The sequence below is a fragment of the Mytilus edulis genome, chromosome 4, assembly GCF_963676685.1.
Source record: "Mytilus edulis chromosome 4, xbMytEdul2.2, whole genome shotgun sequence".
In the NCBI taxonomy this organism is placed as follows: domain Eukaryota; kingdom Metazoa; phylum Mollusca; class Bivalvia; order Mytilida; family Mytilidae; genus Mytilus; species Mytilus edulis.
The window spans coordinates 41,480,078-41,494,798 of NC_092347.1; the positions used below are offsets into that span (position 1 = coordinate 41,480,078).

The following is a 14,721-nucleotide window of genomic DNA, read 5'->3' on the forward strand; positions in this document are numbered from 1 at the left end:
CGGTAGAACACATTCGGGGAAAAGGAGACAAGATCGTAGTCACAGCTATTGGGACTAATTCGTTGTCATCTATGAAACAGAAATACCACTTGTAACCCTTGGGTTAACAGCTTCCTTATGGGCATCAACCTTCAGTCAAGAATCATACAAGTACATACGCGCTCTCTGAAATATCGTTTCAGTAGACAATATATACTCCGTATTCAGCTGCTGCTGGAATGTTGCTTCATGGAAATGAAAAGTTCACAACCGGAAAGCTGAAAGTATCTATTATGTCGTAAGGTTTTGTTTCCACCGACACTGATTGTCATATTATATATATAAGTCAAGTTCGATTGAATGGATGCAATTAACATTAAATAGCCAAAGTTTGAAACATTCAGTCAGAAAACAACATCTATATAGCGGAAAGTGAAGTTTAATGACACTGCTAACTTTTTCTTTTTAAAAAGTTCCTGTATGATGCTATCCACATATGAATAAAGAAACAAGTCGACAAGACGATGAAAATTGTTGATTCCAATGGGTATGCAGATTGTTTGTTAAAACACACATACCTCAAAAGTAACAAATATGCTGTCAATCAAGACATCAAGCATTTTACAATGTCAGTTACTTTTAATTTTTATTTAGAGATATATTTTACAACAAACTGGACATATATATATTATAGTTAATTGATATTAATAAGTATTCCAATATGCATTGTGTTTAAATGCAATATCAGTATTTAGTTCTATTATAATCTTTAATCAATACTAATTCTATCTTACTTTTGAGATATAGTTTTTCATATGTGACGTCATTCTTCTGCTGTTTCAGAAATTTCATAAATTCAAATGCGACGTAATTTTGTAATGCCTTTTCACCATCGTATGTGACGTCATTTTTACAATTTACTGCGTTGAGGCCTGGACTGAGTCGGGTGTGTCTATTCTGTGTTGGTCTTTGCATTATGTATTCGTGTTTGTTTTCTGTAATGAGTTAATACTTCAGTTTCATTATGTATATCTGTTATATTCATTTGATAAAATTTACTGTTTGCAATAGCATTAATTGTTCTAAATAATAAGGATGTTCTTATCCCAAGCATAAAAATATAGCCGTATTTGACACAGCCTTTTTCAACTTTTGACCTTCAGTGCTGTACAACTTTGTACTTTTTTTCGCTTTCGATCTTTTATATCTGGACGTCACGCGTTTTTGACGTATTGAATTTTAAACCTGATGCGTTTTGTTATTCATTAATCATGTGTTTCTTTGTCTAATACGTTCTCCTATTTATTTGTTTTGTAGTCCTGTAATATTATGTTGTCATTTCAATGTTATATTTAACATTGCCATTAAAGTGCGAGGTTTGGCATGCCATAAAACCAGGTTCAACCCACCATTTTTTCCTTTAAAAATGTCCTGTACCAAGTCAGGAATATGGCCATTGCTATATTATTGTTCGTTTCTCTGTGTGTTACATTTTAACGTTGCGTCGTTTGTTTTCTCTTATTTTTTAGTGTAATTGCGATAAGACTTGTCACGGTACTTGTCTATCTCAAATTCATGTATTTGGTTTTGATGTTATATTTGTTATTCTCGTGGGATTTTGTCTGATGCTTGGTCCGTTTCTGTGTGTGTTACATTTTAGTGTTGTGTCGTTGTTCTTCTCTTATATTTAATGCGTTTCCCTCGGTTTAAGTTTGTTACCCCGATTTTGTTTTTTGTCCATGGATTTATGAGTTTTGAACAGCGGTATACTACTATTGCCTTTATTTACAAAGTACTAGATACATTGTTGTGCCAAATACTGCTAAAATATTAAGATTGAAGAACCCTTTGGAAAATGAATGGTAGACGATATATGCATGACGTTATTATATGCAGATTATATATTAGTGGAATTTTATATAGACTGCAATTCGAGATTTCCACCAAAGATTTGGGCATCACCTCCTGACACCGAGGTAAAGGGAAAACGGTACTATTTATTCTGCCATAGGCGACAATACTAACATTTTCTAAATTTACCAGTTTTTATATAAAAACCTGGATAAAACAGTTATGTGTGGTGTTAGTACTTTATTATTTTTTTTTTTTAAATTGAAGCCAAATAGTATCATGACCAATTTCCAACGGAGCTTGTTTATGTTATCCATGCCCACCGTCATTTTACACCAAATTCAGAAATTTTGGAAGCCTTTTCGAATAATTCTCTAGAAAATATTTCAATAGGTTTTAAAATTTATATTGTAAATTTACACACTGCAGTTATTCATAGATAATAAAAATATATTGTACCCTTACATCCAATCACAGCCCTCCTAGGTTGACTTCCTTCACCTGTCTTGGGTACACAAAATGCCAACCTAATGCTTGGAAAATGTAATAGTACCGTTTTCCCTAAAGAAAACAACGAATAGTTCCAAATCTTCTTTTAATCGAATTCATTTTTATTATGACTTTCCTTTCGTTCGTATTTCTAAACTTTATTCCCGGAAAAGTAATAATTTATTTTTTTTCCGAAATCTTCACTATTACACGAATATAGTCCTTAGTGTGGACAGTGTGTTACTTGCCAATTTTTGTTATACCCCTTCCAAATATATTTCTCCATGTTTTATGCCTCATATAGCAAGTTGAGTGGGTTAATGACACTGTAAAAAAAATGGGTCATAAATATTAATGTAAAGTAGTGATTAGGTCCAGCTGAAAAAGGTAAAAAATTAGCTCTTCGGAAGCTGTCAAAAAATTTCAAGACCCCCTTAACATAAAATTGTCCATATTTTGAGTTAGAGCTGATGAAGTTTTCTATAATTTTGATATAATTTGTCCCAAAAGTAGTACAACACACTGTAAAAATATTATTGAGAAAGCGCAGGTGGGATTTTTTTAATTTTCATTTATTGTCTAAAAGGAATGCACTACGAAATAACTGTGTACTCGGACCATTTATTTCCGGAAACGTAGACATTTTTTCGCGGAATTGTCATCTGTGTCCCCGTAAAAGCAATGCCAATATCCAAAAACGTAAAACGGCGCATGACACAAGTATAATAACACAATGGCTGTTAATCATCCGAATTCCATTATCCCGCACTATATACATGTATATATGATATATAAAAAACAGTTCTTCGGAATATAACGCATCCTTGCTGCAGTCAAGAATAAAAACATCGTTGGTTCTGACATTGGCCAAGTGTCAGAAGGCAACATTTTAACACACAGAATGTCCATAAAATCAAATCCATAAATACAAAATTTCGACTGTGTGCCGATCCCCTTATTTTTAAGGAAACATTTGTTTGGTTATATAGGGAATGTCTGAATCATGACTTGAGCGCCCCCATTTAGGTCAGTCTGCGGACCCCCCTTATAAAAAAAATCTGGATCCGCCACTTTCATTCTTCACAGAAAAGGGAGCACGACAAATACATACAATTTTGTATAACAATTTGAAAGACTAAGTAATCATCCTAGAATGTTTCCAATTTTAATGTTTAGGATTTCTATAAAATGTAAAAGAGCAACTTGTATATTTCCGGAAAATCGGCTTTCAACATATATACATGTATATATAATGTGGGTTAAATAAACTATTCAATTTGGAGATATTACGTAGAGGTAAGAACGATAATTTATCAACTTACTAATCTTTTTTATTATTTATTTTAAATTCAGTTACTATTAATTTTGATCAATATAAACTAAGTGAACGGGGTGTTTATACCGTAGACATAAAAAGACAGGACTATTTGTTTTGTGGGGTTTTTCCGGCTAGTGATCGCATTTGTAAGATCGTTATTCCAGAGACTCGTTTTGAAATAGGATTCATACGTTTAATTGCTGAAAATCCAAATAAGTAAGTGCAAGACCTTTTAGACTGCTAAACTAAAGTATACCATAAAAATGTTTTAGTACTATTGAGCTTGAAAATGTATCTATTTTTTATGTTGTAATTATTTAATTCCTGAAATAACGTATTGTCTTAAAACTAAGGTGACTTTTTACTCTAAAACCATGCATTTTCTAAAGGAATTTACATGGAATATTCCTATTTTGTATTTTAGCCGGGAAAAATGTACGGTGAACCTATCTTTTCTTTTGATATTCTCAAAGCATTGTCTGAAAGCTTTCTTTTCCAAATTTCTTTTACAATTCTATCATTTTGTTTAGTTTCTTATCACAAAATGGTGTTTTTTTCCCTGTTTAATCCATACAAAATTTGTCAGTTTGTCGCATTCTGAAGCTTGAGAAAATGCATGGTGATCTATCATTTTTATTGTATTTGTGAACATATATCAATAGATATTACGTTTTGGTCAAGTATGAACAAATTCTATCAATTTTATTTTAGACTCCTATACCACCTTAAGAACATTAAATGAAATAATAGCATTATACTTAAATAGTTCTTTTCTTGGTTTTCACGAGTTCATTCTGCGTCATTCAATATTTTAGTAAAGGGAGATTATTTCAGCATCTAGCCAGCTGTCTATATAAAGTCGTGTGATCATTTAACTGCAATTGTGATTACAATCTTCTATTTTAAACCTGTAATTGAACCGAAACCTGATACATAATAGAATGATCGTTATACTATAGCTATGTTTTAAAGATATTTAAATTATCTTGAAGATAGCATTATGACTTGTGCTGTCGTGTAAAATACACAGCTAATTTTCGTCTGGTAGAATTTATTACTTTTTAACGTTATCTTAATTGTGTAATATCGTTTGATTGTTGACATTCCATATGATAAGATAACTAATTACAAAATGAATGTCAATTTCATTCAAAAGGAAATGCTTAAAAAAGTAAATGAAAAGTAAATGGTGAAATTATAAAGAGTGCTAATAAAATTGCAATCCTAAATATCTTAAACTTTTAAAAAATTGTCACTGAGAAATAAACCCAACAACACGGCGACCATCTCCCCAAAAACACCTCGAAATATAAGATGTACAGAAAATATCTTTTTGAAAAAAGGTATAATGACTAATTAAGGCTGATGGGAATAGGATGAACACGCAGATAAGTTGCAAATTTTTTTTATAAAACATTCATTTTTTTCTAGGACAGATTTTTTTTATTAGACGTACAGTTAATTGGTTCAATCTGTATGTCGAAGATTATGTAAAATTTAATGTAACAATTTGAAAGACAAATTAATCATCCTAGAATGTTCCCAATTTTAATGTTTAGGATTTCTATAAAATGTAAAAGAGCAACTTGTATATTTCCGGAAAATCGGCTTTCAACATATATACATATACATATATAATGTGGGTTAAATAAACTATTCAATTTTGAGATATTACGTAGAGGTAAGAACGATAATTTATCAACTTACTTATCTTTTTTATTATTTATTTTAAATACAGTTACTATTAATTTTGATCAATATAAACTAAGTGAACGTGGTGTTTATACCGTAGACATAAAAAGACAGGACTATTTGTTTTGCGGATTTTTTCCGGCTAGTGATCGCATTTGTAAGATCGTTATTCCAGAGACTCGTTTTGAAATAGGATTCATACGTTTAATTGCTGAAAATCCAAATAAGTAAGTGCAAGACCTTTTAGACTGCTAAACTACAGTATACTATAAAAATGTTTTAGTACTATTGAGCTTGAAAATGTATCTATTTTTTTTTTATGTTGTAATTATTTAATTCCTGAAATAACGTATTGACTTAAAACTAAGGTGACTATTTACTACTATGAGACGGTCTGGGTATAATGTGTTTGCCACTTGTTTTTAATTATCTAAACATTGGGAGTTTTTGTCTCCATGCACTAAATCTCAAAAGAATTCTTCCAAAAGTATTTGTGTTTCTCGGCCGTATTTGTTTTTACATTTTGCCTCTTAATGAGTTGAGCTGCAAATTGTTTGTAAGTCGTCTTTAAAAGTATTAATTACTGTCACTTCAGACGTAGCCAGGTACCAGAGTGACTAATATGATTTATTTCAATGGTTGCTATATCAGTCTATAAAATTTGATTTCTCAGTCTCGTCCTGTTTAATTTTTAAATCTAAAAAAATACTGCAAACTTTGATGCTTCATGTTTCGGATAAATTTTGGTCTTGCAATTCTCCGTCCCAGCCATTGTTAAAGTATGTTTGTTTTCAAAACTTCCCAAAATGAATAACTCTTAAGAACGTTTTAATATTTTGATCGTTGTGTGTAAAAGGGACTTCTTTTCCTTGACCCTCACACCCGGACACAAAACTTAAATGGTAGTTTTTTTCCTGAAATCGATATGCGAGTTGTTAAAAACTTTCAGGTAAATACGTCAAACTTGTTGTTGGTGGCGACAAAAAATGGCCGACAAGTTATCGATTTAAATCTGCGGAATAGCAGTTCCAGAACCGTATTTAATAATTCATCAAGGACTAATCACTTTTTTGAAACAAAAAGAAATTCGAAGTGGTAAGTGTTTTTATTATTGTTTTCTTATCAAAATGAACAAAAGCTTAGCAATGATAGGTACCATCAAAGGATAAAAAAAAACCACTACTAATTTGGTGTCCCTAAAAGAATTTTCTAATTAACATTAATCAGGACCGGTCATTCTATGATCAGTGACCAACAACTATGTATTTTGCTTTTCTTTTGTATATGTTCGGAATTTGTGGAAAAGATCTACATGTACATATCACTTTTTTAAGACGGACGTTTTACTGCAAAAATATTCTACATATAAAAAAAAGATATAAACTATGCATATGTTGTGTACAAGTTATCATTTTGTACAAATTATAATTTGTACAAAAATATTGTACAAATTATAATTTGTATTTTGACTTTGCACAAATTGTAATTTGTACAAAAAGTGCTTGTACAAATTACAATTTGTACAAAAATGGACAAAAATTCACTTATAACTTGTACAATTATTTATCATATGGATTTTGGTGAAAAAAGCATCGATATACATTATTGAAATGCTATTAAATGACCACACACGGTACACCTAAGTTACAAAATCAAACATTAGTTCTTTATCATTCGTTTGAGCAGTTGATCTAGTGATTTATGGAATCAGGTATTACAAACCATCTTTTGACTCTCAAATCGATGACAACCTGTTTTACTGGCATTTTAACTGCTTCACATAGCGAACGTTGAAGCTCAAGAACCGTTGCTGTGAATAAACATGTGTATTTCACTGCTTCAGTTGGACTTTTAGACAAATAAATATCCAAGAAAGAAAGCGAGATTAAACACCTCATTTAGTTAAGGAATATGACTATGCTAAAGTCAGGAATATGTCAGTTGTTTTTCTGCCGTTTTTTTATCAATGTTTTTTTTTCAACAAGGATCTTTGTTTTATAAATATCAAACTTAACGGAAATCAGTTGGGACAATCTAAGCTTGAAAAAACAACATTAAACGTATGCAGAACAGACAGACAGACTTCTATTTTATAGTTGGTGTAGTATTATAAAATCATCAGACCCAATGGCATTGAACCATCAATCTTTTCACAAACAAAAGTGAAGCTGAAAAAGTCATATAAATCCAATCTTTTGATGTACCAATTACAAATATACTATAACTTGTTTAAAGAAAGATTTGATTGTTTTCATGGACTTTTTGAAATAACGAATAAGTGGCAACATATCTTTTGAGATCCTTTTCACGATCATCAAAATGCTATACACGATCTTTCACGATACAAAATATCAAATTTTACAACTATAATCGTTTTTGCAAACTTTCTAAATAAAACAAAAATCCTCAAAATAACGATAAGAACTAATCAAGCAGTACTATTGAATGATCTCTTTTTTTTTAAGAAAAAGTAGTTTATGTATTAAAAATTTGTATAAAAATCCAATTTGTTTACTTTTTTTCTCTCAAAAATTTCGAAGATCAATCTGCCTTTTGTAGTTGTGAAAAAACGGTGTATTTTGTTAATTAAGTTTAGTGTGTGGTCAGCGAGTTACAATTCTATCGTGTGAATCAATGCATTTTTCACCAAAATTCATATTTAAAACTGTTGTACAAGTTATAAGTGAATTTTGGTCAAATTTTGTACAAATTGTAATTTGTACAGGAACGTTTTGTACAAATTATAATTTGTACAAAGTCAAAATACAAATTATAATTTGTACAATATTTTTGTACAAATTATAATTTGTACAAAATGATAACTTGTACACAACACATACAAATACACAATTCTACACAAGAGACCAAAATACATTGTGGATTTTTGCAACTTTTATTAATCCCCTTCCACTTTGCGGGTCCGAGTGTTGCCTTGTATCGGTATTAGCCTGTTTTTTTTTCGAAATCTACAAGGGTGTCTTTTACGTGCAAGAGATCTGGTTTCCTCTTAAGGGCATACGATACAGTTACAGGGGAGGTAATGACGTTGCTAAAGTAAATTGTTATTTTCGCGATGTCAAACTATGATTTATCAGGAAAAGATTCAGTTTTTGACTGATTTTTATCATTCAAACTTATTTAACTTGATAACGAGTTCATGGACCCCTTTTTTAAATGCCATTTGGTTTGATTACGCAAGAAGAATATTTGAACCAATTTTCATGAAAACGTAAATAGTGCAATTTTTTTTAAATTTGATAAATATACAGCAAAAAATGATGTTTTTTTCTACATTCATGAACATTAAATGTTTGATAAATATGAACGATTTCTGAATAGAAAATGTATAGATTTTTAGGATACTTATAAAATGCAGAAATTACAAATCATTTAACAAAAAACAATTTGTGTTTATCTTTTAAAACAAACTAAACTTCGATGTAATGCAATTAAATGTTTAAACATTTACAGTTCTACATTTTTTTATATTCTTAAATGTTGGCATAGTTTTTTCTTAAATTGTTAACGAAGTCTTTACACTAAATCCATTGGACGTTATATTTGTACTGATTGAGTGTCTTTTGTGTTTTGTACTTTGAAACGATCTTATTAGCTCAGTCCTTTTTATATGATTTTTATAGTGTTGTACTGATACATTCCACTGCCACATGTTAGTGACGGGATATATGTGTGGTTTATTTTTTTTTGGGGGGGGGGGGAGAGAGGCGCCAGGAGACATATTTAAGCCCATCACATTTTGTATGTGCTTTCTTGTTTTTTTTTATATAGATTAGATCGTTGGTTTTCCCGTTTGAATTGTTTTACACTAGTAATTGGTGGGCCCTTTATAGTTTGTTGTTCGGTGTGAGCCAAGACTCCGTGTTGAAGGCCGTACCTTGACCTATAATGATTTACTTTTATAAATTGTTATTTGGATGGAGAGTTGTCTCATTTGTTCTCTGACTCATACCAAATCTTCTTATATCTATCTGTTCCAAGTCAGGATTCTATAATTCACAAGTTGTAGTTATGATCAGTAAGGAAAAATAAGCAATTCTTCAAATATCCGCATTTCATTGATATATTTCAAATTCCTATTTGTACTGAATCTTGTTCTATAGCCTTTACACAAATTTATAAAACTAAATCTTTTTATTGAAACGTGTATGATATGCAAGGTTAGAAATTAACTTTCATTTTTAGATTTCTTTTTTACTTTCAATATCGACAGTTCAACCCAAACTAGAAAATTATACAGTTTGTTTGCATAATGATTTGTACAGGCCCGGCTAAGTTTTCGGAATATCAGATTAAGGAAATGTTAATTAAGTAGCTTAAATACTCCTTCAATTTACAGAAAATACGATCGTGTTTGTGAAACCATCAGGTCATTCGTGCATTATTTATACTGACACATTTTAAAATATGAGTAAAAATATTTTCGAATACGGGACAATAATTTCTTTACTTAGCAGCTGCTGCATATCGAATATTATCATGCACCCGAACAGAAGAACTGTTCAAGTTGTTTGAATGAACAATTTCTTGCTATTTTATTTAAACTTGTCCCCATATATTTATTATTATTAACTTTTATAGTCAATTCTGAAGTAAGGAAGAATTAATTAATGACACATAATCCGTAAAAGTAAGTTATAGGAATAGTGCGTTTATGTTGTTCTCCATCTAAAAGTAATGAATATAATATTGGTGGATAAAGTTCTTCGAGTCTTTGGACTATAATACATAGAAATAGAACATATTAGCAATGCGTATGATGCTTTGATATACAAACGACTTGAAACAATAGTTTTGATCTTTAACTAATATTTGACTTGTTTAAAGATATTTTAAATCGACTTTGAATGTCTGGGCATAATGTAAAATATAAAATAAAAGTTTTAATTTCTTTTATTAAAAGTCTTGACAAAACTATATATATTATCATTTTTATTATGAAAATATTTCTATTATTTAAGTCGATCTCAGACCTTATTACAAATACGCACACATCGAACAAACTGAGATAATTTTGTTTGTTCCGAGGAGACCAACAAACATCATTATCAAGGAATGGGATGTTTATTCACGTTTCTCCAGTATTTGTTTATTAGTCTAAACATTAGGGATTAGAGGGTTCTCATAAGTACTCAGTCTTAACTAAAATAGTACAACATTTACCAAAAAATATTTTATTTTTTTACAAAAATTAGTTTTCATATATTTTTGGTTGAGTATAACAAAAAATTGTAACATACAATTATTTGTTTCCGTGTTTGAAATACAACACCAAATAGTAATTCAACAATAAAATCCATGAACATGGAAAATTTAAACACTTCGCTTCCAACTGCGCACATTTCAGTAAAATCTATCAGGAGATAATCTAAAAAAAAATTTAAAAACTAAAATAACATAAAAATCAAAGTGTTCTCCTATTTTTCTCATTTTATTAATTTATTCTATGACTTGATATGTTTTTGTATATGTGTGATGTAGATTTTCAAATCTAAAACGATGCACAACTACGAATCATCCATCACAGTTTACCGTCCCACTTTATATGTTTATATTTGTTATTACGTACAAATGAGAAATACGTGTGACACGTGTACCTACATGTATCAAGGCTACACATTTTCAGAAAATTTTTGTCGATTTGACAGTGTTTCAGTTTAAATAATTTGTTTTATGTAAACCAAGATATGTCCCGTAGAAACCGCAATTCATTTACATGTAAATATATCTTATTAATATAAAGCTTGGATTATCTTACGCTTTAATTTTATTCTACATATAGAAATAAGACAATTGACTTACTAAAATAAAAGGTAAAATGACTTTTTATTTTAAAGAGTTAATTCACTAAGATTTATATTGAACTAATTCGTGAGATTACTGAACATACCCCTTTCTAAATCAATAAAATCTGCCCCAAACCTGTTATCTGTGCGGTTTTATAGTCTGAAACATTACACTTACACCATATTCAGAATTTACAAATTGATCAATCTCGAGTGGTCAATTTACATGTCAAATATTTCTGGAAATCATGGGACTGGTTGATTTATAATCTCCATCTTACCAGGGTTTTTCATTTTCTTAGTCATGTAAAAGAAACACATCATTAATATATTATAAGAAACTGAATCCGTTTACATAATGTATTGATCCAATAAGTCGTTTAATTCACAAGTACAGTATTTGCTGGAAGTCAAAGGCCTGTTCATTTATTATACATGTTATATGGATTAGAATTTTCAATGTCTCTAGAGATAAACAACTCAAGTATCAAATTCAGCGTGTATATTACATTATTTTTGAAATCTTTCAATTTAATGTCGTTTAAAAAAAATGTCGAGTTCTATTATATGTGTTTTTAATTGTTAAAACGCATTACAGTGTAGTTTTAGTATATCATTAGTTGTTATGATTTTCAAATGCTGATTTCAAAATTTAGGAGTCGTGCATGAACTTCAGTGTTTTCATCAATTATCATAAACAAAATGAAACAACAAATAACAATAACACATTTCATCCGTGGTTTATGTTCTTATCAATTCTATTTGTATGCTAAACAGAGAAAAATAAGGCGAACAAGTCATTGGTTAAATGTTTGTAAAGGACGCTGTTGATCTGGTAGAAACTCAGCCTATTTCGTATCAATTATGATGTCAAAGTAGTTTTTAAAGAAAATTGACAAAAAAACAAATAATGTTGAACACAATTGTACACGTTTTATCTTATTCAAATGAACAATCTTCTATCATAATAAAACTGTCCCACTTTATGTGTTTATCCTTTATCTTTAGATTTGTTATAATCGAGAAGGAGCAATAAGTGTGATACGTGTATCTATGAAGGAGACATATTTTCAGAAAACTTAATGTCGATTTGTTTAAATATTTTATTCATTGTATAAAAACAGCATCTGTCCGCATAAAAACCGCAATGTAATTACATGTAAATCAATCGTATGCTTGAAGAAATATCACGCAATTTATTCTATACAGAAACAATACGATGACCTAACCAATAAACAAGGTCAATGTAAATTTCTAAGAATTCCGGAAAATTCATCTTTCTATAACTTAAACAACTGTAATTAACAGCTCTACTGTTTCGTTATATAATACATTAGATAAATCCGTTTACATTATGTATTAATTGATTTCATAAGTCGGTCAACTATCAAGTAAAGTATTTTCTGGAAATCAAAGGTCTTGTGAGTTTAAATTATTAAATACCATGTTCAATTACCTTGGAACAATAACTGTTTAAAGTTAGAGGGTTAGCGCTATAAAACCAGGTTTAATTCACCATTTTCTACATTTTGAAATGCCTGTACCAAGTCAGGAATATGACAGTTCTTGTCCATTTGTTATTGATGTCTTTTGTTATTTGATTTTGCCATGTAATTATGTACTTTCCGATTAGATTTTCCTCTAAGTTCAGTATTTTTGTGATTTATTTTTTATAAATGTCAACGTGCATATTGCATTATTTTTTATTTTTTTTTTAAATCTTTCAACTTACTGTCTGTTTTTTTTTTAAATGTCGAAATGTCTGTTATTTGTTTTTAATTGTGTACACGAATTACGCTTTAATTTAAGTATTTCATTCATTGTTATTGTTAAGAATGCTGTTGGTCAGTTACATTCATAATGTTATCCATATCCTATTCTGTAAACAAAAATTAAGTTGGCGTATGAGGCGCAGAGTCGCGTTCCGAAGATGTTATTCAATAGCAAATGTATTGGTTATTCATCATCGTAAAGTATATTATAGAACATGTTTTCTTTTAAATCAATTATTGTTTACGTTGTTCAATCATTATAAATGTTAAAGTTTTCTCAAAACAAACAACTTGCCACATAGTTTTATTTTTTTAGTCTCTGATTTTCAAAACAAATGAAAAAAAGAGAGATCTTGATCTAAAACTAATATACATTTTAAGTTAAAATGTTGCTTTCCTATAGAAATAGATGATATATGTATAAGTAAAATTATTTCTAATCATCAGGAAATCAGGGTGGCACATGTGATTAAAAATAGCCGTATGACCTTATTTTTTTAAATGAAACGTAGGACAAAATGAAATGTTATCTTGTACAGGACAAACTACATTCTTTTCTAATTTGTCCGTTTATGAATTTTAAAATTATTTAGAAACTATGGTTTCAACTCCCGCAGGCAAAGATGACCCTAGATTGATGAGACTCTTTATATGTCCGTTTTTTGTCGTATAGCTCTTCTATTTTTGCGGCTTATATACACCGTTGGCCTTCAAATATTTGGCATTGAGAGTTTCTGATGAAGGTGAATCCAGAAAAGCGCTTCAGAAAAACGTGGTTTTTTATATGTATGATTACGTGTTTCGTTTCAAGATCTTTAACAAAAGACGTTTTTAAAACACTTTCACCCACCATGTTTCAATATTCATTTTTATATAAAGATGTATAACTAGTAGATGTCCGCGTGGAATCAGTTTTTTTTAACATATGAATTAAAAGTTTGCTTGAACTAATGTGACGCTTTCTTTCTATATAGATATAGACAATTTATTAACCTAAAAATGTCATTTGAGTAAATTTCATTTTAAATCATTTAAAGACTATGATTAAAGTGAAACTAATACATGTATATATAATTCCTGAAAATTCACTTTTCAATCACAACAACAAATGCCCTAAACCCGTTATTTAGTACGTAAGTTCCATAAGTCAGTTTACTTCATATACCAAATCAACAAATCGGTCAACCACCAAGTAATCAAAAGCCTCTGTTAATTCATAACATCAATTTAAACAGAATTTTTCATTTTCCTGGACAAACACAAGCGCATCTATCAACGCCAACATGCATATTGCATTATATTTTAACATCTTTAAATTTCTTTCGTTTTTAAGAAAATTGTGAAACACTTCGGTGTTGACATGAATATCAATTATATGGTCATTTTTAAAAAAATTTCTGTTTACAAAACTTTGAATTTTTCGAAAAACTAAGGATTTTCTTACCCCAGGAGTAGATTACCTTAGCCATATTTGGCACAACTTTTAGGAATTTTTGATCCTCAATGCTTTTCAACTTTGTATTTATTTGGCTTTTTAACTATTTTGATCTGAGCGTCACTGATGAGTCTTATGTAGACGAAACGCGCGTCTGGCGTATAAAATTATAATCCTGGTACTTTTGATAACTATTATTTCTACGTTATGTCATAGTTAAAGCTGCCTTCAAAGACTTTCACAATATAGCGGTATATTATGTAATAAGAAACTATATTCAGTATTATGAATGTAGACCACAAAGTGACAAACACAAGCCTATTGAACATTTCTGTACGGTTATATGTTTGCCATAACCTTAGAACATATTTGAAAGTGTAA

The 14,721-nt window shown here is 29.9% G+C and overlaps 1 protein-coding gene across 6 annotated transcripts in view; it reads left to right on the forward strand.

The window, feature by feature from the left end:
• Positions 1-3,529: 3,529 nt before the first annotated feature.
• The window catches only part of LOC139521884 (uncharacterized), an 80,748-nt gene continuing 69,556 nt past the window's right edge, over positions 3,530-14,721 (forward strand). Inside the window, exons 1-2 of one of the 6 annotated variants that reach the window (XM_071315573.1) lie at positions 5,394-5,556; positions 6,279-6,424. The gene's annotated coding sequence lies outside the window, so the exon portion shown is untranslated. Of the gene's footprint in view, positions 3,616-5,296; positions 5,557-6,278; positions 6,425-14,721 lie in introns of those variants that run through there. The other 5 variants (XM_071315565.1, XM_071315574.1, XM_071315566.1 and 2 more) reach the window with 5 other exon arrangements.